Source organism: Carassius gibelio, chromosome B19 (assembly GCF_023724105.1).
Source record: "Carassius gibelio isolate Cgi1373 ecotype wild population from Czech Republic chromosome B19, carGib1.2-hapl.c, whole genome shotgun sequence".
Taxonomy (NCBI): domain Eukaryota; kingdom Metazoa; phylum Chordata; class Actinopteri; order Cypriniformes; family Cyprinidae; genus Carassius; species Carassius gibelio.
This window is the reverse complement of record NC_068414.1, coordinates 3,037,704-3,056,282: the sequence shown is the minus strand read 5'-3', so window position 1 is coordinate 3,056,282 and position 18,579 is coordinate 3,037,704. Positions and strand designations below refer to the sequence as shown.

General features: G+C 46.4%; 20 non-coding genes across 20 annotated transcripts; 17 read left to right on the top strand and 3 right to left on the bottom strand.

Moving 5' to 3' along the window:
- The first annotated feature begins 7,066 nt into the window (after positions 1-7,066).
- Positions 7,067-7,138, top strand: trnaq-uug (transfer RNA glutamine (anticodon UUG)). Its single transcript has one exon. It is a non-coding gene; the product is annotated as a tRNA-Gln (tRNA).
- Positions 7,139-9,004: 1,866 nt separating this feature from the next.
- trnap-ugg (transfer RNA proline (anticodon UGG)) lies at positions 9,005-9,076 on the top strand. The gene has a single exon. It is a non-coding gene; the product is annotated as a tRNA-Pro (tRNA).
- Positions 9,077-9,173: 97 nt separating this feature from the next.
- trnai-aau (transfer RNA isoleucine (anticodon AAU)) lies at positions 9,174-9,247 on the top strand. Its single transcript has one exon. It is a non-coding gene; the product is annotated as a tRNA-Ile (tRNA).
- Positions 9,248-9,353: 106 nt separating this feature from the next.
- Positions 9,354-9,426, top strand: trnaf-gaa (transfer RNA phenylalanine (anticodon GAA)). Its single transcript has one exon. It is a non-coding gene; the product is annotated as a tRNA-Phe (tRNA).
- Positions 9,427-9,561: 135 nt separating this feature from the next.
- On the top strand, positions 9,562-9,633 carry trnaq-uug (transfer RNA glutamine (anticodon UUG)). The gene has a single exon. It is a non-coding gene; the product is annotated as a tRNA-Gln (tRNA).
- Positions 9,634-10,490: 857 nt separating this feature from the next.
- On the bottom strand, positions 10,491-10,563 carry trnaa-agc (transfer RNA alanine (anticodon AGC)). Its single transcript has one exon. It is a non-coding gene; the product is annotated as a tRNA-Ala (tRNA).
- A 936-nt stretch (positions 10,564-11,499) lies between these two features.
- On the top strand, positions 11,500-11,571 carry trnap-ugg (transfer RNA proline (anticodon UGG)). Its single transcript has one exon. It is a non-coding gene; the product is annotated as a tRNA-Pro (tRNA).
- A 97-nt stretch (positions 11,572-11,668) lies between these two features.
- On the top strand, positions 11,669-11,742 carry trnai-aau (transfer RNA isoleucine (anticodon AAU)). Its single transcript has one exon. It is a non-coding gene; the product is annotated as a tRNA-Ile (tRNA).
- A 106-nt stretch (positions 11,743-11,848) lies between these two features.
- Positions 11,849-11,921, top strand: trnaf-gaa (transfer RNA phenylalanine (anticodon GAA)). The gene has a single exon. It is a non-coding gene; the product is annotated as a tRNA-Phe (tRNA).
- A 135-nt stretch (positions 11,922-12,056) lies between these two features.
- trnal-uag (transfer RNA leucine (anticodon UAG)) lies at positions 12,057-12,128 on the top strand. The gene has a single exon. It is a non-coding gene; the product is annotated as a tRNA-Leu (tRNA).
- Positions 12,129-12,985: 857 nt separating this feature from the next.
- On the bottom strand, positions 12,986-13,058 carry trnaa-agc (transfer RNA alanine (anticodon AGC)). Its single transcript has one exon. It is a non-coding gene; the product is annotated as a tRNA-Ala (tRNA).
- A 926-nt stretch (positions 13,059-13,984) lies between these two features.
- Positions 13,985-14,056, top strand: trnap-ugg (transfer RNA proline (anticodon UGG)). Its single transcript has one exon. It is a non-coding gene; the product is annotated as a tRNA-Pro (tRNA).
- Positions 14,057-14,153: 97 nt separating this feature from the next.
- On the top strand, positions 14,154-14,227 carry trnai-aau (transfer RNA isoleucine (anticodon AAU)). Its single transcript has one exon. It is a non-coding gene; the product is annotated as a tRNA-Ile (tRNA).
- A 106-nt stretch (positions 14,228-14,333) lies between these two features.
- trnaf-gaa (transfer RNA phenylalanine (anticodon GAA)) lies at positions 14,334-14,406 on the top strand. The gene has a single exon. It is a non-coding gene; the product is annotated as a tRNA-Phe (tRNA).
- A 135-nt stretch (positions 14,407-14,541) lies between these two features.
- Positions 14,542-14,613, top strand: trnal-uag (transfer RNA leucine (anticodon UAG)). Its single transcript has one exon. It is a non-coding gene; the product is annotated as a tRNA-Leu (tRNA).
- Positions 14,614-15,470: 857 nt separating this feature from the next.
- On the bottom strand, positions 15,471-15,543 carry trnaa-agc (transfer RNA alanine (anticodon AGC)). The gene has a single exon. It is a non-coding gene; the product is annotated as a tRNA-Ala (tRNA).
- A 926-nt stretch (positions 15,544-16,469) lies between these two features.
- On the top strand, positions 16,470-16,541 carry trnap-ugg (transfer RNA proline (anticodon UGG)). The gene has a single exon. It is a non-coding gene; the product is annotated as a tRNA-Pro (tRNA).
- A 97-nt stretch (positions 16,542-16,638) lies between these two features.
- Positions 16,639-16,712, top strand: trnai-aau (transfer RNA isoleucine (anticodon AAU)). Its single transcript has one exon. It is a non-coding gene; the product is annotated as a tRNA-Ile (tRNA).
- A 106-nt stretch (positions 16,713-16,818) lies between these two features.
- trnaf-gaa (transfer RNA phenylalanine (anticodon GAA)) lies at positions 16,819-16,891 on the top strand. The gene has a single exon. It is a non-coding gene; the product is annotated as a tRNA-Phe (tRNA).
- Positions 16,892-17,026: 135 nt separating this feature from the next.
- Positions 17,027-17,098, top strand: trnaq-uug (transfer RNA glutamine (anticodon UUG)). The gene has a single exon. It is a non-coding gene; the product is annotated as a tRNA-Gln (tRNA).
- Positions 17,099-18,579: the final 1,481 nt, after the last annotated feature.

Below are 18,579 nucleotides of genomic sequence, written 5' to 3'. Positions count from 1 at the left end.
TGTAACGTGTTATGTAGTGTTTCAGGCAACGACATGGCTTCAGCTAAGTCTCACAAAGGCATGAGTAATGCTGAATGGCTTGCGCGTCTGGAGAGTTTTGCCCAAACAGGAGTTTGGCCATCTACACAGGGGAATAGACCTTCTCCCCGACAAAAACGATGGCATGAGATGTATCAGAAGGTAAGTTATGCAGCTAGATTCATGGGCAAACTAACAAACTTTTTTGACAATACATTGTGGTATTTTTATTTATGTGTATGGTTAAGTAATTACATGTAAATACAATGTTATATTGATATAATTATGATGACTTATTGCTGTTTTGAGATCCAGTGTCAGAGGTATAATTCATGTTCACAGATAGAAAAGTGCCCTCTGCAAATGAGGGGACAGACCACTCTTCTGAAGGAAGCTCAGACATGTATTTGTGGCTTTCACAAGGTAACTTCAATTAGCCTGGTTCAAGTTGCATAAATAGATAGATGTGTTTGCAACATCAATGTGTCTTTATATCTAAAATCACATTAGGAAGACTGTTTTGTACTTTATGCATGTGTCACAGGTTCATCCACCAGTCACAGGGGAAGCATCACAGAGCACCCCGGCCCAAAGCACACCCTCTGTCAGCGATGTGTCATGTCCTGCAAAGAGACCTAAACTGACATTGTCAATGGTAAGCAGACCACACTATTGCATGCATCACTGCAGATACTGAAACATCTCAACCTTTAACTATAGTGTTAGGGTTTTGTTATCACTAACCATGACAAATCTTTTTAGTTTGAAAAGTCAAGGTTTGGAGGCTCACATGTGGCAGCAGCAAAACCTAATTTGAGCACCCAGAGGAAAACCTCTCAGGTTAATATTAAAAGACATCAAGACTTTTATAATGTCATCATGACTTTATCACTATGTAATTTTAATGTATTAAAAACATGGCAATCCCCTTAATAAATTATTCATAATGTTTGACTCCACAGATGTTAGAGCACTCCAGTTCAGCTACAGTTTCATGTCCACCCTCTGATCCTCATCCTCCTCCATCCCCCAAACCTCATCAGCCCGTCATCCAGTCCTCCTCTTCCTTCTTCCTTCCTCCACCTCAGAGTTCACAACGCATCAAAAAAACAGCAACGCCATCAACTGTTTCTGAGAATACTGTTGTGAGGAGCCCAGTAAGATCTCATTCAAAATATATACATGTCTTCATCATTTAATGCTCTCTTAGCTTTTATTTAAACCAGTGTTTTTTATAATATCAGCAGGTCTCATCTCAGCCAGAAGATCTCCCCCTTCTGTGGCCACAGACAATGCCACAGCAAGACCAGAAGTGGGTGTCAGAAGCACTTTTTAGGGTTGGTGCAAAGGGAAAGCTGGAGCTGCGTGAAAACCTACAGTTGTGGTATCACCCCCCACCACCAGCCCTGTTGTACCACCAAGCTCCAACACCTGATAGGTTTTTTTCACAGCGTCTCTTGCTCTGGATGCCATATAAGCTGTGGAAGGTGCGGCTCCAGTGTACTAACCCTGCCTGTGCCAGGCAACAGCTGTGTGGTGGTGGACTGCACAGGAGGGTACGACAGGTGTTAGACATTGACAGATACTACAACCTGGTGACAGAGACCCTGATCTGCACCAGGTGTAGAACCAGCTATCTGTCCTGGAGTCAAGCTGTGCTGCAGCAGTTGGACCTGGCCCATCGATCTGAATTCAGGGTCATCCTCACACGCAAGTAATTATTTTGCAGTCATTTTCACTTATGTGCTACCCTTTCTGATAAATATTTCCTACAATAATTAGATACCTTATAATAAGATACTTAAATGAATGCTTTTTTCCAAGGTATGCCTGTGACATTCGGGTTCTTCGCTTGCTGCGTGAGAGGGGCATGGGGAATGGCCCAGTGAGGATCATCGGCCAGCTGAGAGAGAACCACAGTGAGGAGTGGTTGAAACGTGCGCTTCGGTACACATCAGAGTGTGTGGCCTTTTTTGATAATCGTGGCCTGCATCCGCTGCACTTCCAGGAGCCACCACCACTTGCTTCAGTACCCAGCTACAAATGGCTCCTCACTGTATATAGTCAGGACATTCTCAACAGGCTCGATCACATAAAGGCCAGCATAACATCCACGTATGGATCAATCTTAAAAATGGATTCAACTAAGAAGGTCAGATAAGCTGCTTAATTGACTGTACCCTTATCTATAATGTATTGTTAGACCAAGAGAGCTTTATTTTTTTCAGTGTAACTGATTTGGATGCATGTTGTATTATTTGCTATGCTTATTGTTTCTTTCAGATCACCAAGAAGTTGAGCGGGCCTGCGAAAGGCACAGCACAGTGGCTTACCTCAGTGGGCAATGAGATAGGTCAGGTGCTGATGAGTGTCCTGACTGCGAATGAAGGGGCTGGGTTAGACCTCATGGCTGCAGGGCTCATGGAGCGATACCGGAGTGCTGGTGTTGATCCTCCCACTATCATTTATGTGGACTGTGATTGTTGCAAGAAAGTGGGAGAGACTAAATTGAAGAGGCGGTTCAGCGGCTGGCCAGATGTCATCGTCCGCCTAGACATTTGGCATTTTATGCGACGTCTGGCAGTAGGGTGCACCACTGACGCCCACCAGTTGTACCCTACTTTTATGGCAAGGCTGTCATCCTGTATTTTTGAGTGGGATGCAGGGGATCTCACTCTGCTGAGACAGGCCAAAAGGGAGCAACTCATCCAACAGGGCTGGCCTACTCTGTCGGAGGCAGAACTGGACCATCATTTAACTAAAGCTGAGCTGCTCCAGCACTGCAGGAGGAGAACACGGGGAGAAGAAACCACTTTCCGCCTCCTTGATATGCTCATCAGAGAGCTCATGGGTGGCAAGGGGAATGATGCTCTTGGTGTTCCTCTACTTGACAGTGTGAGAATGCAGCACATCTGGAATGTCCAGAGGCGGCACATCACCTGTATCCAAGACCCTCCAAATGTGCCGCTCTATACTGAAACTGGAACTACAAGCAAGGGTGGGGTGGTTCTAAAAACTTATCGTTGTGCCAGAGGCTCCACATCCCTGGAATCATTTCACTGCCACCTAAACAGATTTATTCCAGGTTTGTCATGTCAGAATATACCACATTTTGCCACTAATTCCTGTTTATCAAGATATTTGCAGATTAAATTTTATGTTTTGCATTTTCTCAAAGCAATATTTGGCTTTCTATTTCTTTTTCTAGGGAACAGCGCAAACAGCCTGAACTTCCAGATTTATCTCCTGGAAGGTTTATTACGCTGGAATCAGGACCGGGCTGAAGCTGCTGTTGCAGATGGAGGTTCAACTCTGCGCTCTTACACAGGGGAGCTGGTTTACTCTGTCAATGAGAACTACAATAAGTTGTATGGCAGGAAATTGGTCCCTAGCTTCACTCCACCTGCAGTATACACAGGTAAAAATATTTTGATAAATGCAGCTCATGATGTAGCATGTTTTTGGTAAAATTACAAGTGCTTTTGGACAATAATAATGTAATTTTGACATATCAGAGAAAAATTATACTACCAGAATATTTATACATTATTCTGTGTTCTAGGTTTCAGGGCAGAAAATAAAATACATAGTAGAATATAGAGTAATCCTGTCTTTTTATGATACCCTCTGAATTAGATATATATTGTTCATACAGAAGTGGACAACAAAATATTTACTGCATTTCTAAATAAACCTTTCTGCATAATTTCCATTAAAAATGTTTCCTGTTACAAATATTTCCTCAGGGGAGCTCATTGGAGTACAGTACTTGTTGAGGCAGAATAGTCAGCCCCTGGAGGACATGTGCCCTACCTCTGATAGGACCTCTCAATTGCTGGAGGAGATAGATGTGGAGGAGCAAGTGGAAAAGGATGAGGGTTTCATTGATTTCTTTGGAGAGGAAGCCACAGTGGCAAATCTTGTGGCATCAGATGACTTAGTCCTTTCAGGTCCACCAGTTCTACCAGCTGCACCAGTTCCCAGTGTCCAGGCTCCTACAGCTGCACCACTGCCCAGTGTCAAAATTCCACCACTGCCCATTGTCCAGACTCCACCACTGCCCAGTGTCCAGACTCCACCATTGCCCAGTGTCCAGACTCCACCACTGCCCAGTGTCCAGACTCCACCACTGCCCAGTGTCCAGACTCCACCATTGCCCAGTGTCCAGACTCCACCACTGCCCAGTGTCCAGACTCCACCACTGCCCAGTGTCCAGACTCCACCACTGCCCAGTGTCCAGGCTCCACCACTGCTCAGAGTCCGGGCTCCTTCAACTGCACCAGTGCCCAGTGTAGCTGCATCACTGCTCAGTGTCCAGGCTCCACCATTGTTCAGAGTCCGGGCTCCTTCAGCTGCACCAGTGCCCAGTGTCCAGGCTCCACCACTGCCCAGTGTCCAGGCTCCACCACTGCTCAGAGTCCGAGCTCCTTCAGCTGCACCAGTGCCCAGTGTAGCTGCACCACTGCCCAGTGTCCAGACTCCACCACTGCCCAGTGTCCAGGCTCCACCACTGCTCAGAGTCCGGGCTCCTTCAGCTGCACCAGTGCCCAGTGTAGCTGCATCACTGCTCAGTGTCCAGGCTCCACCACTGCCCAGTGTCCAGGCTCCACCACTGCTCAGAGTCCGGGCTCCTTCAGCTGCACCAGTACCCAGTGTCCAGGATCCTTTAGATACACCAGTGCCCCCAGCAATGGTAAAATTTCCTTTTCTATACGAATTGTCACTCATTTAGTTATCTGCCATTAAGCAGTAAACTTACTTAACAGCATGTAAATACCTAACCAACAGTTATATATTTCCAGGCTGTTGACGAACACTGCATTCCTGGAATGGACCGGGTGGATGCGTTGGCAGAGTGTCTGGTGGAGCTGCGCACACAGACAAGCCTCACACTTACCAACCAACAAGTTGCGACCATTGTGGGTCTGTGGCAGAACCTGGACAAATTTGATAAAGACAGGGTGGTGTATGCTGCTCGTCATCAAGACAGGCTACTTACAGGACGTTTTAGGTCCCCAAAAAAGAAAGCTGTCTTCACTCCTGGTGTCGACAGCACAAAAAGGTGTGTTTTGGGTTCTAGCGGCTCTCCAGCACAGTGGCCTAATTGCTGTCGCCTTGTTGAAATGATTTTCATAAGGTTATGTAACATCCACCGAAGCCCCAAGAAACAGCGGACAGAATGTCTGTCTAGATGGGATCTCATTCTTCGTGATTACAGAAAAATTCGGCAGCTAATCCTGAGCAATGGAACGGTGATGAGTGACACAACCCTTCAGCTAGTTGAGGTAAATCAGAGGACCCTTACGACATGGCACAATAACCGTTTAAAGGGTCAGGAGGTCTCCTTGCTGTTGCAAGGGCTGGACCTTCCAGAGGCACGTCCAGTGGCTTTGGATGTTTTGCCTCCAGCACGAGTACAGCCTGTTGTGCCTCCACAATATAGCCACCAGTTGCATACCTACCAGATGCCACCAGACACAGCTGGACAGGCAAAGACAAAGTTTAGAAAGATTGCGCCCTCAGCTACCTGTACATCTGCCACAGCAACTTCAATCTGGCCATCAGCCGTACACCCTCAGCGTTCAGCCACGTCCAGCCAGCTAAGGACAATTTGTCCCAGGCCGACAGCACCACACCCATTGGTTCCTGACACACCCACTGCCCCTGTTGTGTCTCAGATGTTTCTGGTGCCCTGCCCAGCCCCATTTTCCACCATTAACCCTGGAGCAATTTCCTCTGAGCCACCTGCAAATGACACAGCCACTCCAACCAAACGATCGTACAATCGCACTGTAAAAGCAAATTCGTGCAGAAAGTGTGGCCAATTTCGTACTCAAGAAACTGGCCATAGCCAGTACAAAGGCAAAATATATTGCCCTAATAAAGAAACAATTACAAAGGAGCAGTGGTTACAGATTATGAGAAGATAACTCATTTATTTATGTGTGATACATTCATTTTGTTCTCTTGGTTGGATCTGTTCTGTTTTTTATCTTCCAGCCATATTTAATGTTAAAGAGTTATACTGTGCACTTTTTTTTATCTTGTATTATTATTATTATTATTATTATTATTATAAACATGTGGGTATGTATGTGAATACACTATAATACATATGGAAATATATATACATATTAAATAAAGTTAAACTATTATTATTATTATTATTATAGAAAGGTTTATGTGTAGAGGAAGCAGTATAAAGTAAAATACCAAAATGTGTAGATTTTGATGTATATATTTATATATTTTTTTGTACTTATTTTATATAGCGTGTGCACTTAAAATTCTTAATTTTATATTGAATTTAGTACTTTTCCTACATTTTTTTAAATATGTATATAGTTAATAAATATATTTCTCTTTGACTGGTGTGTTGTATTTATTTGTTTTATTGAATGTAATGACATTCAGTTTACAGTTAAATTCAGTGTCACGTGTAGCTTTGCAGTAAGTAATATGATACAATAAAGTGTGAATGCCGTAATAAGGAGGTTATTTTGTCCCTACTGCCACAGGAAATGATTGCCTTAATAAATGCACTTTGACTAATGATAATGATAATGAGAATAAAATAAAAATCAATCTTAGAAACGAAAGAATTATTAAATCAAAAACATTACTGTCAAAATCAATCTTAGAAATGAAACAATAATTAAATTCAAATACATTACTTTTAAAATCAAACTTGGACACGAAACAATCGATTTACGATTTTTAACAAATACACGCATAACTTTATGTGACAGCGTGGATTCGAACCTACGATTTCCTGAATTTCTCGCGCTTCTCTTCCTCTCTCTCCCCTCTTCCCCCCCTTCTTATACAGACAATTGTTCCCCAGCTTTAGCTCAGTTGGGAGAGCGTTAGACTGAAGATCTAAAGGTCCCTGGTTCGATCCCGGGTTTTGGCAAAATCTCCCACTCTTTTCCGTTTTTTGAGGCGGGCCAGTGACCAAAAATCACTGGGTTCCATCTTCTCTGTATAACTGCTTCCCCACTGCCACGGAGCTATCTGTTTCCCAGTTGGCCACCAAACAAGCAGTTTCGGTTCCATGGTGTAATGGTCAGCACTCTGGGCTTTGAATCCAGCGATCTGAGTCCGAATCTCGGTGGAACCTGTGTGCTTTCTTGCCGCAGGAAAAGATAAAAACAGCACTAGGTTGGCACTGGTGACAGTCTTTGTGGCCCTGTGAGCAACGGCTGCTCCAGGTAAGGTTTCATGGTGTAATGGTTAGCACTCTGAATCCAGTGATCCGAGTTCAAATCGCTGTGGGACCACTTTTTGCAACCAATTTGCGCAGGACCATGTCTGAAATACTTTTTGGCAGCTTTGAGTCCAAAAAAATTAACTAACGTAGAGACTGTGGCAGCATTGCATCGATGCCCAGTCGGTCTCTTTAGGGCACTGGTTCTCAAACCTGTCCTGGAGGCACCCCTGCCCTGCACAGTTTGATTGTCTGCCTTATTAGACACACCCAAATAAGGTCTTGCGGTCTCTATCAATGAGTTGATGATTTGAAACAGGTGTGATAGATGAGGGAAACATTCAAAATGTGTAGGGCAGGGGTGCCTCCAGGACAGGTTTGAAAACCACTGCTTTAGGGAACTGTGTGTAAAATGGCAATGTTTTGCAACCAATTTGCACAGGACCATGTCTGAAATACTTTTTGGCAGCTGTGAGCCCCAAAAAAGGCTAACGTGGGAGTGTCGCAGCATTGCGTCAGTGCTCAGTCAGTCTCTTTAGGGCAATGGTTTTCAAACCTTTCCTGGAGGCAACCCTGCCCTGAACATTTCGTATGTCTCCCTTATTAGACACACCCAAATCAGGTCTTGCAGTCTCTATTAATGAGCTGATGATTTGAAACTGGTGTGTTAGATGAGGGGAAATGCAAAATGTGCAGGGCAGGGATTCCTCCAGGACAGGATTGAAAACCACTGATTTAGGGATGTGTGAGTAAAAGGGCAGGAGCCAACTTGGAGAATGCGGGCATCGATCCCGCTACCTCTCGCATGCTAAGCGAGCGCTCTACCATTTGAGCGAATTCCCCTGGCCTTTCAAGAATGACGAGCATAGCTGCGAATGACCGGCTTGATGCAAAGAGGCCGTCCCTCCTCTGGGCTTGCACCTTTGCACTGGCCGCGATTGTGTTGTCGAATTAACAAAGAGATTTAGCTTTTGTGTTAAAGGACCTTCTCGGTCTTGTTACGCCAGTATGCATGTGCGGATTCTTGTATTATGCAGACCACCTTGCATCACTTGGGTCACGCAGACAACTTCTCACCTCTTTTTCTCACACTGACTTAAAGAATAAGGAAGCGGTTCTCCATTCCAGTCCTCGCTCCCCAAAGGTCTGCATATTTTGCATGTCTCTCTTTGTTAGCACACCTGATTTGGATAATCAGCTCATTAGAAGTGAGCTCCTTGCGATTGACATGGTCCCTACACAGTGTTCATTGCTCCCCACTCCCTGAGCAGGGGAAATCCGTCGAAGTTTACTTCACTTTGGAACATTGGTTCACCGATTTGCGCTGCGCAACGTCTTCACACATGGACAAGTGTGACATCATATACCTCTGTATACCTCTGTACACCTCTGTGTTAGTCACTTTGAACTGAACGTACACATACGCTCTGAACTTGAATCACGGAGGGATGTCATGTGATGTCCACTTCTCAGGGCACTTACGTTTGAATGGAACAAATGTCTGAAGCTATACGAGAAACATACAAAATCTGAAGAGCAGGGGGCTCGAGGACTGGAATTGAGAACCGCTGGTCTAAGTGACATCTGACAGTTTCAGCTGTCCTCCCTAACATCCCTCTACATGTTAGATACAGCCACATTTTTAGGTCAGTTAAGAGGCCAACTTGCGTTCGTTAGCCTTTAACACTGTCTCGAGGTCTTTGATTGCTTCCACGTTAGTTCATGTTCCTTCTTTTATTGATGCTGCAGTAGCTCTTTTTTCTCAGCCCAGCACAGGAAGGCTCGTTGGTCTAGGGGTATGATTCTCGCTTTGGGTGCGAGAGGTCCCGGGTTCAAATCCCGGACGAGCCCTTGGTAGGGATAAAACGTGAAGCTTTGTTGTCTCATTGCGTTCACTAACATTGAGGCAGTTTTTTATTCAATCTGGTAGAGACAGATGGCTAAGGGAGGCCGGTTAGCTCAGATGGTTAGAGCGTGGTGCTAATAACGCCAAGGTCGCGGGTTCGATCCCCGTACTGGCCAGCTGTTTTTATTGTCTGGGGGCTCATCTCTGCTCTGCTCTTCTCCTGTGACAAAGAGTAGGGTGATCTCACTGAAATCCCTGCTTGCTAAGCAGGAGCTTGTTGTGGCCGAAATAGCTCAGTTGGGAGAGCGTTAGACTGAAGATCTAAAGGTCCCTGGTTCGATCCCGGGTTTTGGCAAAATCTCCCACTCTTTTCCGTTTTTTGAGGCGGGCCAGTGACCAAAAATCACTGGGTTCCAACTTCTCTGTATAACTGCTTCCCCACTGCCACGGAGCTATCTGTTTCCCAGTTGGCCACCAAACAAGCAGTTTCGGTTCCATGGTGTAATGGTCAGCACTCTGGGCTTTGAATCCAGCGATCTGAGTCCGAATCTCGGTGGAACCTGTGTGCTTTCTTGCCGCAGGAAAAGATAAAAACAGCACTAGGTTGGCACTGGTGACAGTCTTTGTGGCCCTGTGAGCAACGGCTGCTCCAGGTAAGGTTTCATGGTGTAATGGTTAGCACTCTTAATCCAGTGATCCGAGTTCAAATCGCTGTGGGACCACTTTTTGCAACCAATTTGCGCAGGACCATGTCTGAAATACTTTTTGGCAGCTTTGAGTCCAAAAAAATTAACTAACGTAGAGACTGTGGCAGCATTGCATCGATGCCCAGTCGGTTTCTTTAGGGCACTGGTTCTCAAACCTGTCCTGGAGGCACCCCTGCCCTGCACAGTTTGATTGTCTGCCTTATTAGACACACCCAAATAAGGTCTTGCGGTCTCTATCAATGAGTTGATGATTTGGAACAGGTGTGATAGATGAGGGAAACATTCAAAATGTGTAGGGCAGGGGTGCCTCCAGGACAGGTTTGAAAACCACTGCTTTAGGGAACTGTGTGTAAAATGGCAATGTTTTGCAACCAATTTGCACAGGACCATGTCTGAAATACTTTTTGGCAGCTGTGAGCCCCAAAAAAAGCTAACGTGGGAGTGTCGCAGCATTGCGTCAGTGCTCAGTCGGTCTCTTTAGGGCAATGGTTTTCAAACCTTTCCTGGAGGCAACCCTGTCCTGAACATTGCGTATGTCTCCCTTATTAGACACACCCAAATCAGGTCTTGCAGTCTCTATTAATGAGCTGATGATTTGAAACTGGTGTGTTAGATGAGGGGAAATGCAAAATGTGCAGGGCAGGGATGCCTCCAGGACAGGATTGAAAACCACTGATTTAGGGATGTGTGAGTAAAAGGGCAGGAGCCAACTTGGAGAATGCGGGCATCGATCCCGCTACCTCTCGCATGCTAAGCGAGCGCTCTACCATTTGAGCTAATTCCCCTGTCCTTTCAAGAATGACGAGCATAGCTGCGAATGACCGGCTTGATGCAAAGAGGCCGTCCCTCCTCTGGGCTTGCACCTTTGCACTGGCCGCGATTGTGTTGTCGAATTAACAAAGAGATTTAGCTTTTGTGTTAAAGGACCTTCTCGGTCTTGTTACGCCAGTATGCATGTGCGGATTCTTGTATTATGCAGACCACCTTGCATCACTTGGGTCACGCAGACAACTTCTCACCTCTTTTTCTCACACTGACTTAAAGAATAAGGAAGCGGTTCTCCATTCCAGTCCTCGCTCCCCAAAGGTCTGCATATTTTGCATGTCTCTCTTTGTTAGCACACCTGATTTGGATAATCAGCTCATTAGAAGTGAGCTCCTTGCGATTGACATGGTCCCTACACAGTGTTCATTGCTCCCCACTCCCTGAGCAGGGGAAATCCGTCGAAGTTTACTTCACTTTGGAACATTGGTTCACAGATTTGCGCTGCGCAACGTCTTCACACATGGACAAGTGTGACATCATATACCTCTGTATACCTCTGTACACCTCTGTGTTAGTCACTTTGAACTGAACGTACACATACGCTCTGAACTTGAATCACGGAGGGATGTCATGTGATGTCCACTTCTCAGGGCACTTACGTTTGAATGGAACAAATGTCTGAAGCTATACGAGAAACATACAAAATCTGAAGAGCAGGGGGCTCGAGGACTGGAATTGAGAACCGCTGGTCTAAGTGACATCTGACAGTTTCAGCTGTCCTCCCTAACATCCCTCTACATGTTAGATACAGCCACATTTTTAGGTCAGTTAAGAGGCCAACTTGCGTTCGTTAGCCTTTAACACTGTCTCGAGGTCTTTGATTGCTTCCACGTTAGTTCATGTTCCTTCTTTTATTGATGCTGCAGTAGCTCTTTTTTCTCAGCACAGCGCAGGAAGGCTCGTTGGTCTAGGGGTATGATTCTCGCTTTGGGTGCGAGAGGTCCCGGGTTCAAATCCCGGACGAGCCCTTGGTCGGGATAAAACGTGAAGCTTTGTTGTCTCATTGCGTTCACTAACATTGAGGCAGTTTTTTATTCACTCGGGTAGAGACAGATGGCTAAGGGAGGCCAGTTAGCTCAGATGGTTAGAGCGTGGTGCTAATAACGCCAAGGTCGCGGGTTCGATCCCCGTACTGGCCAGCTGTTTTTATTGTCTGGGGGCTCATCTCTGCTCTGCTCTTCTCCTGTGACAAAGAGTAGGGTGATCTCACTGAAATCCCTGCTTGCTAAGCAGGAGCTTGTTGTGGCCGAAATAGCTCAGTTGGGAGAGCGTTAGACTGAAGATCTAAAGGTCCCTGGTTCGATCCCGGGTTTCGGCAAAATCTCCCACTCTTTTCCGTTTTTTGAGGCGGGCCAGTGACCAAAAATCACTGGGTTCCAACTTCTCTGTATAACTGCTTCCCCACTGCCACGGAGCTATCTGTTTCCCAGTTGGCCACCATACAAGCAGTTTCGGTTCCATGGTGTAATGGTCAGCACTCTGGGCTTAGAATCCAGCGATCTGAGTTCAAATCTCGGTGGAACCTGTGTGCTTTCTTGCCGCAGGAAAAGATAAAAACAGCACTAGGTTGGCACTGGTGACAGTCTTTATGGCCCTGTGAGCAACGGCTGCTCCAGGTAAGGTTTCATGGTGTAATGGTTAGCACTCTGAATCCAGTGATCCGAGTTCAAATCGCGGTGGGACCACTTTTTGCAACCAATTTGCGCAGGACCATGTCTGAAATACTTTTTGGCAGCTTTGAGTCCAAAAAAATTAACTAACGTAGAGACTGTGGCAGCATTGCATCGATGCCCAGTCGGTCTCTTTAGGGCACTGGTTCTCAAACCTGTCCTGGAGGCACCCCTGCCCTGCACAGTTTGATTGTCTGCCTTATTAGACACACCCAAATAAGGTATTGCGGTCTCTATCAATGAGTTGATGATTTGAAACAGGTGTGATAGATGAGGGAAACATTCAAAATGTGTAGGGCAGGGGTGCCTCCAGGACAGGTTTGAAAACCACTGCTTTAGGGAACTGTGTGTAAAATGGCAATGTTTTGCAACCAATTTGCACAGGACCATGTCTGAAATACTTTTTGGCAGCTGTGAGCCCCAAAAAAAGCTAACGTGGGAGTGTCGCAGCATTGCGTCAGTGCTCAGTCGGTCTCTTTAGGGCAATGGTTTTCAAACCTTTCCTGGAGGCAACCCTGTCCTGAACATTCCGTATGTCTCCCTTATTAGACACACCCAAATCAGGTCTTGCAGTCTCTATTAATGAGCTGATGATTTGAAACTGGTGTGTTAGATGAGGGGAAATGCAAAATGTGCAGGGCAGGGATGCCTCCAGGACAGGATTGAAAACCACTGATTTAGGGATGTGTGAGTAAAAGGGCAGGAGCCAACTTGGAGAATGCGGGCATCGATCCCGCTACCTCTCGCATGCTAAGCGAGCGCTCTACCATTTGAGCTAATTCCCCTGTCCTTTCAAGAATGACGAGCATAGCTGCGAATGACCGGCTTGATGCAAAGAGGCCGTCCCTCCTCTGGGCTTGCACCTTTGCACTGGCCGCGATTGTGTTGTCGAATTAACAAAGAGATTTAGCTTTTGTGTTAAAGGACCTTCTCGGTCTTGTTACGCCAGTATGCATGTGCGGATTCTTGTATTATGCAGACCACCTTGCATCACTTGGGTCACGCAGACAACTTCTCACCTCTTTTTCTCACACTGACTTAAAGAATAAGGAAGCGGTTCTCCATTCCAGTCCTCGCTCCCCAAAGGTCTGCATATTTTGCATGTCTCTCTTTGTTAGCACACCTGATTTGGATAATCAGCTCATTAGAGGTGAGCTCCTTGCGATTGACATGGTCCCTACACAGTGTTCATTGCTCCCCACTCCCTGAGCAGGGGAAATCCGTCGAAGTTTACTTCACTTTGGAACATTGGTTCACGGATTTGCGCTGCGCAACGTCTTCACACATGGACAAGTGTGACATCATATACCTCTTTATACCTCTGTGTTAGTCACTTTGAACTGAACGTACACATACGCTCTGAACTTGAATCACGGAGGGATGTCATGTGATGTCCACTTCTCAGGGCACTTACGTTTGAATCGAACAAATGTCTGAAGCTATACGAGAAACATACAAAATCTGAAGAGCAGGGGGCTCGAGGACTGGAATTGAGAACCGCTGGTCTAAGTGACATCTGACAGTTTCAGCTGTCCTCCCTAACATCCCTCTACATGTTAGATACAGCCACATTTTTAGGTCAGTTAAGAGGCCAACTTGCGTTCGTTAGCCTTTAACACTGTCTCGAGGTCTTTGATTGCTTCCACGTTAGTTCATGTTCCTTCTTTTATTGATGCTGCAGTAGCTCTTTTTTCTGAGCCCAGCACAGGAAGGCTCGTTGGTCTAGGGGTATGATTCTCGCTTTGGGTGCGAGAGGTCCCGGGTTCAAATCCCGGACGAGCCCTTGGTCGGGATAAAACGTGAAGCTTTGTTGTCTCATTGCGTTCACTAACATTGAGGCAGTTTTTTATTCACTCGGGTAGAGACAGATGGCTAAGGGAGGCCAGTTAGCTCAGATGGTTAGAGCGTGGTGCTAATAACGCCAAGGTCGCGGGTTCGATCCCCGTACTGGCCAGCTGTTTTTATTGTCTGGGGGCTCATCTCTGCTCTGCTCTTCTCCTGTGACAAAGAGTAGGGTGATCTCACTGAAATCCCTGCTTGCTAAGCAGGAGCTTGTTGTGGCCGAAATAGCTCAGTTGGGAGAGCGTTAGACTGAAGATCTAAAGGTCCCTGGTTCGATCCCGGGTTTCGGCAAAATCTCCCACTCTTTTCCGTTTTTTGAGGCGGGCCAGTGACCAAAAATCACTGGGTTCCAACTTCTCTGTATAACTGCTTCCCCACTGCCACGGAGCTATCTGTTTCCCAGTTGGCCACCATACAAGCAGTTTCGGTTCCATGGTGTAATGGTCAGCACTCTGGGCTTAGAATCCAGCGATCTGAGTTCAAATCTCGGTGGAACCTGTGTGCTTTCTTGCCGCAGGAAAAGATAAAAACAGCACTAGGTTGGCACTGGTGACAGTCTTTATGGCCCTGTGAGCAACGGCTGCTCCAGGTAAGGTTTCATGGTGTAATGGTTAGCACTCTGAATCCAGTGATCCGAGTTCAAATCGCGGTGGGACCACTTTTTGCAACCAATTTGCGCAGGACCATGTCTGAAATACTTTTTGGCAGCTTTGAGTCCAAAAAAATTAACTAACGTAGAGACTGTGGCAGCATTGCATCGATGCCCAGTCGGTCTCTTTAGGGCACTGGTTCTCAAACCTGTCCTGGAGGCACCCCTGCCCTGCACAGTTTGATTGTCTGCCTTATTAGACACACCCAAATAAGGTATTGCGGTCTCTATCAATGAGTTGATGATTTGAAACAGGTGTGATAGATGAGGGAAACATTCAAAATGTGTAGGGCAGGGGTGCCTCCAGGACAGGTTTGAAAACCACTGCTTTAGGGAACTGTGTGTAAAATGGCAATGTTTTGCAACCAATTTGCACAGGACCATGTCTGAAATACTTTTTGGCAGCTGTGAGCCCCAAAAAAAGCTAACGTGGGAGTGTCGCAGCATTGCGTCAGTGCTCAGTCGGTCTCTTTAGGGCAATGGTTTTCAAACCTTTCCTGGAGGCAACCCTGTCCTGAACATTCCGTATGTCTCCCTTATTAGACACACCCAAATCAGGTCTTGCAGTCTCTATTAATGAGCTGATGATTTGAAACTGGTGTGTTAGATGAGGGGAAATGCAAAATGTGCAGGGCAGGGATGCCTCCAGGACAGGATTGAAAACCACTGATTTAGGGATGTGTGAGTAAAAGGGCAGGAGCCAACTTGGAGAATGCGGGCATCGATCCCGCTACCTCTCGCATGCTAAGCGAGCGCTCTACCATTTGAGCTAATTCCCCTGTCCTTTCAAGAATGACGAGCATAGCTGCGAATGACCGGCTTGATGCAAAGAGGCCGTCCCTCCTCTGGGCTTGCACCTTTGCACTGGCCGCGATTGTGTTGTCGAATTAACAAAGAGATTTAGCTTTTGTGTTAAAGGACCTTCTCGGTCTTGTTACGCCAGTATGCATGTGCGGATTCTTGTATTATGCAGACCACCTTGCATCACTTGGGTCACGCAGACAACTTCTCACCTCTTTTTCTCACACTGACTTAAAGAATAAGGAAGCGGTTCTCCATTCCAGTCCTCGCTCCCCAAAGGTCTGCATATTTTGCATGTCTCTCTTTGTTAGCACACCTGATTTGGATAATCAGCTCATTAGAGGTGAGCTCCTTGCGATTGACATGGTCCCTACACAGTGTTCATTGCTCCCCACTCCCTGAGCAGGGGAAATCCGTCGAAGTTTACTTCACTTTGGAACATTGGTTCACGGATTTGCGCTGCGCAACGTCTTCACACATGGACAAGTGTGACATCATATACCTCTTTATACCTCTGTGTTAGTCACTTTGAACTGAACGTACACATACGCTCTGAACTTGAATCACGGAGGGATGTCATGTGATGTCCACTTCTCAGGGCACTTACGTTTGAATCGAACAAATGTCTGAAGCTATACGAGAAACATACAAAATCTGAAGAGCAGGGGGCTCGAGGACTGGAATTGAGAACCGCTGGTCTAAGTGACATCTGACAGTTTCAGCTGTCCTCCCTAACATCCCTCTACATGTTAGATACAGCCACATTTTTAGGTCAGTTAAGAGGCCAACTTGCGTTCGTTAGCCTTTAACACTGTCTCGAGGTCTTTGATTGCTTCCACGTTAGTTCATGTTCCTTCTTTTATTGATGCTGCAGTAGCTCTTTTTTCTCAGCCCAGCACAGGAAGGCTCGTTGGTCTAGGGGTATGATTCTCGCTTTGGGTGCGAGAGGTCCCGGGTTCAAATCCCGGACGAGCCCTTGGTAGGGATAAAACGTGAAGCTTTGTTGTCTCATTGCGTTCACTAACATTGAGGCAGTTTTTTATTCAATCGGGTAGAGACAGATGGCTAAGGGAGCCCGGTTAGCTCAGATGGTTAGAGCGTGGTGCTAATAACGCCAAGGTCGCGGGTTCGATCCCCGTACTGGCCAGCTGTTTTTATTGTCTGGGGGCTCATCTCTGCTCTGCTCTTCTCCTGTGACAAAGAGTAGGGTGATCTCACTGAAATCCTTGCTTGCTAAGCAGGAGCTTGTTGTGGCCGCAATAGCTCAGTTGGGAGAGCGTTAGACTGAAGATCTAAAGGTCCCTGGTTCGATCCCGGGTTTTGGCAAAATCTCCCACTCTTTTCCGTTTTTTGAGGCGGGCCAGTGACCAAAAATCACTGGGTTCCAACTTCTCTGTATAACTGCTTCCCCACTGCCACGGAGCTATCTGTTTCCCAGTTGGCCACCAAACAAGCAGTTTCGGTTCCATGGTGTAATGGTCAGCACTCTGGGCTTTGAATCCAGCGATTTGAGTTCGAATCTCGGTGGAACCTGTGTGCTTTCTTGCCGCAGGAAAAGATAAAAACAGCACTAGGTTGGCACTGGTGACAGTCTTTGTGGCCCTGTGAGCAACGGCTGCTCCAGGTAAGGTTTCATGGTGTAATGGTTAGCACTCTGAATCCAGTGATCCGAGTTCAAATCGCGTTGGGACCACTTTTTGCAACCAATTTGCGCAGGACCATGTCTGAAATACTTTTTGGCAGCTTTGAGTCCAAAAAAATTAACTAACGTAGAGACTGTGGCAGCATTGCATCGATGCCCAGTCGGTCTCTTTAGGGCACTGGTTCTCAAACCTGTCCTGGAGGCACCCCTGCCCTGCACAGTTTGATTGTCTGCCTTATTAGACACACCCAAATAAGGTCTTGCGGTCTCTATCAATGAGTTGATGATTTGAAACAGGTGTGATAGATGAGGGAAACATTCAAAATGTGTAGGGCAGGGGTGCCTCCAGGACAGGTTTGAAAACCACTGCTTTAGGGAACTGTGTGTAAAATGGCAATGTTTTGCAACCAATTTGCACAGGACCATGTCTGAAATACTTTTTGGCAGCTGTGAGCCCCAAAAAAAGCTAACGTGGGAGTGTCGCAGCATTGCGTCAGTGCTCAGTCGGTCTCTTTAGGGCAATGGTTTTCAAACCTTTCCTGGAGGGAACCCTATCCTGAACATTTCGTATGTCTCCCTTATTAGACACACCCAAATCAGGTCTTGCAGTCTCTATTAATGAGCTGATGATTTGAAACTGGTGTGTTAGATGAGGGGAAATGCAAAATGTGCAGGGCAGGGATTCCTCCAGGACAGGATTGAAAACCACTGATTTAGGGATGTGTGAGTAAAAGGGCAGGAGCCAACTTGGAGAATGCGGGCATCGATCCCGCTACCTCTCGCATGCTAAGCGAGCGCTCTACCATTTGAGCGAATTCCCCTGGACTTTCAAGAATGACGAGCATAGCTGCGAATGACCGGCTTGATGCAAAGAGGCCGTCCCTCCTCTGGGCTTGCACCTTTGCACTGGCCGCGATTGTGTTGTCGAATTAACAAAGAGATTTAGCTTTTGTGTTAAAGGACCTTCTCGGTCTTGTTACGCCAGTATGCATGTGCGGATTCTTGTATTATGCAGACCACCTTGCATCACTTGGGTCACGCAGACAACTTCTCACCTCTTTTTCTCACACTGACTTAAAGAATAAGGAAGCGGTTCTCCATTCCAGTCCTCGCTACCCAAAGGTCTGCATATTTTGCATGTCTCTCTTTGTTAGCACACCTGATTTGGATAATCAGCTCATTAGAAGTGAGCTCCTTGCGATTGACATGGTCCCTACACAGTGTTCATTGCTCCCCACTCCCTGAGCAGGGGAAATCCGTCGAAGTTTACTTCACTTTGGAACATTGGTTCACGGATTTGCGCTGCGCAACGTCTTCACACATGGACAAGTGTGACATCATATACCTCTTTATACCTCTGTGTTAGTCACTT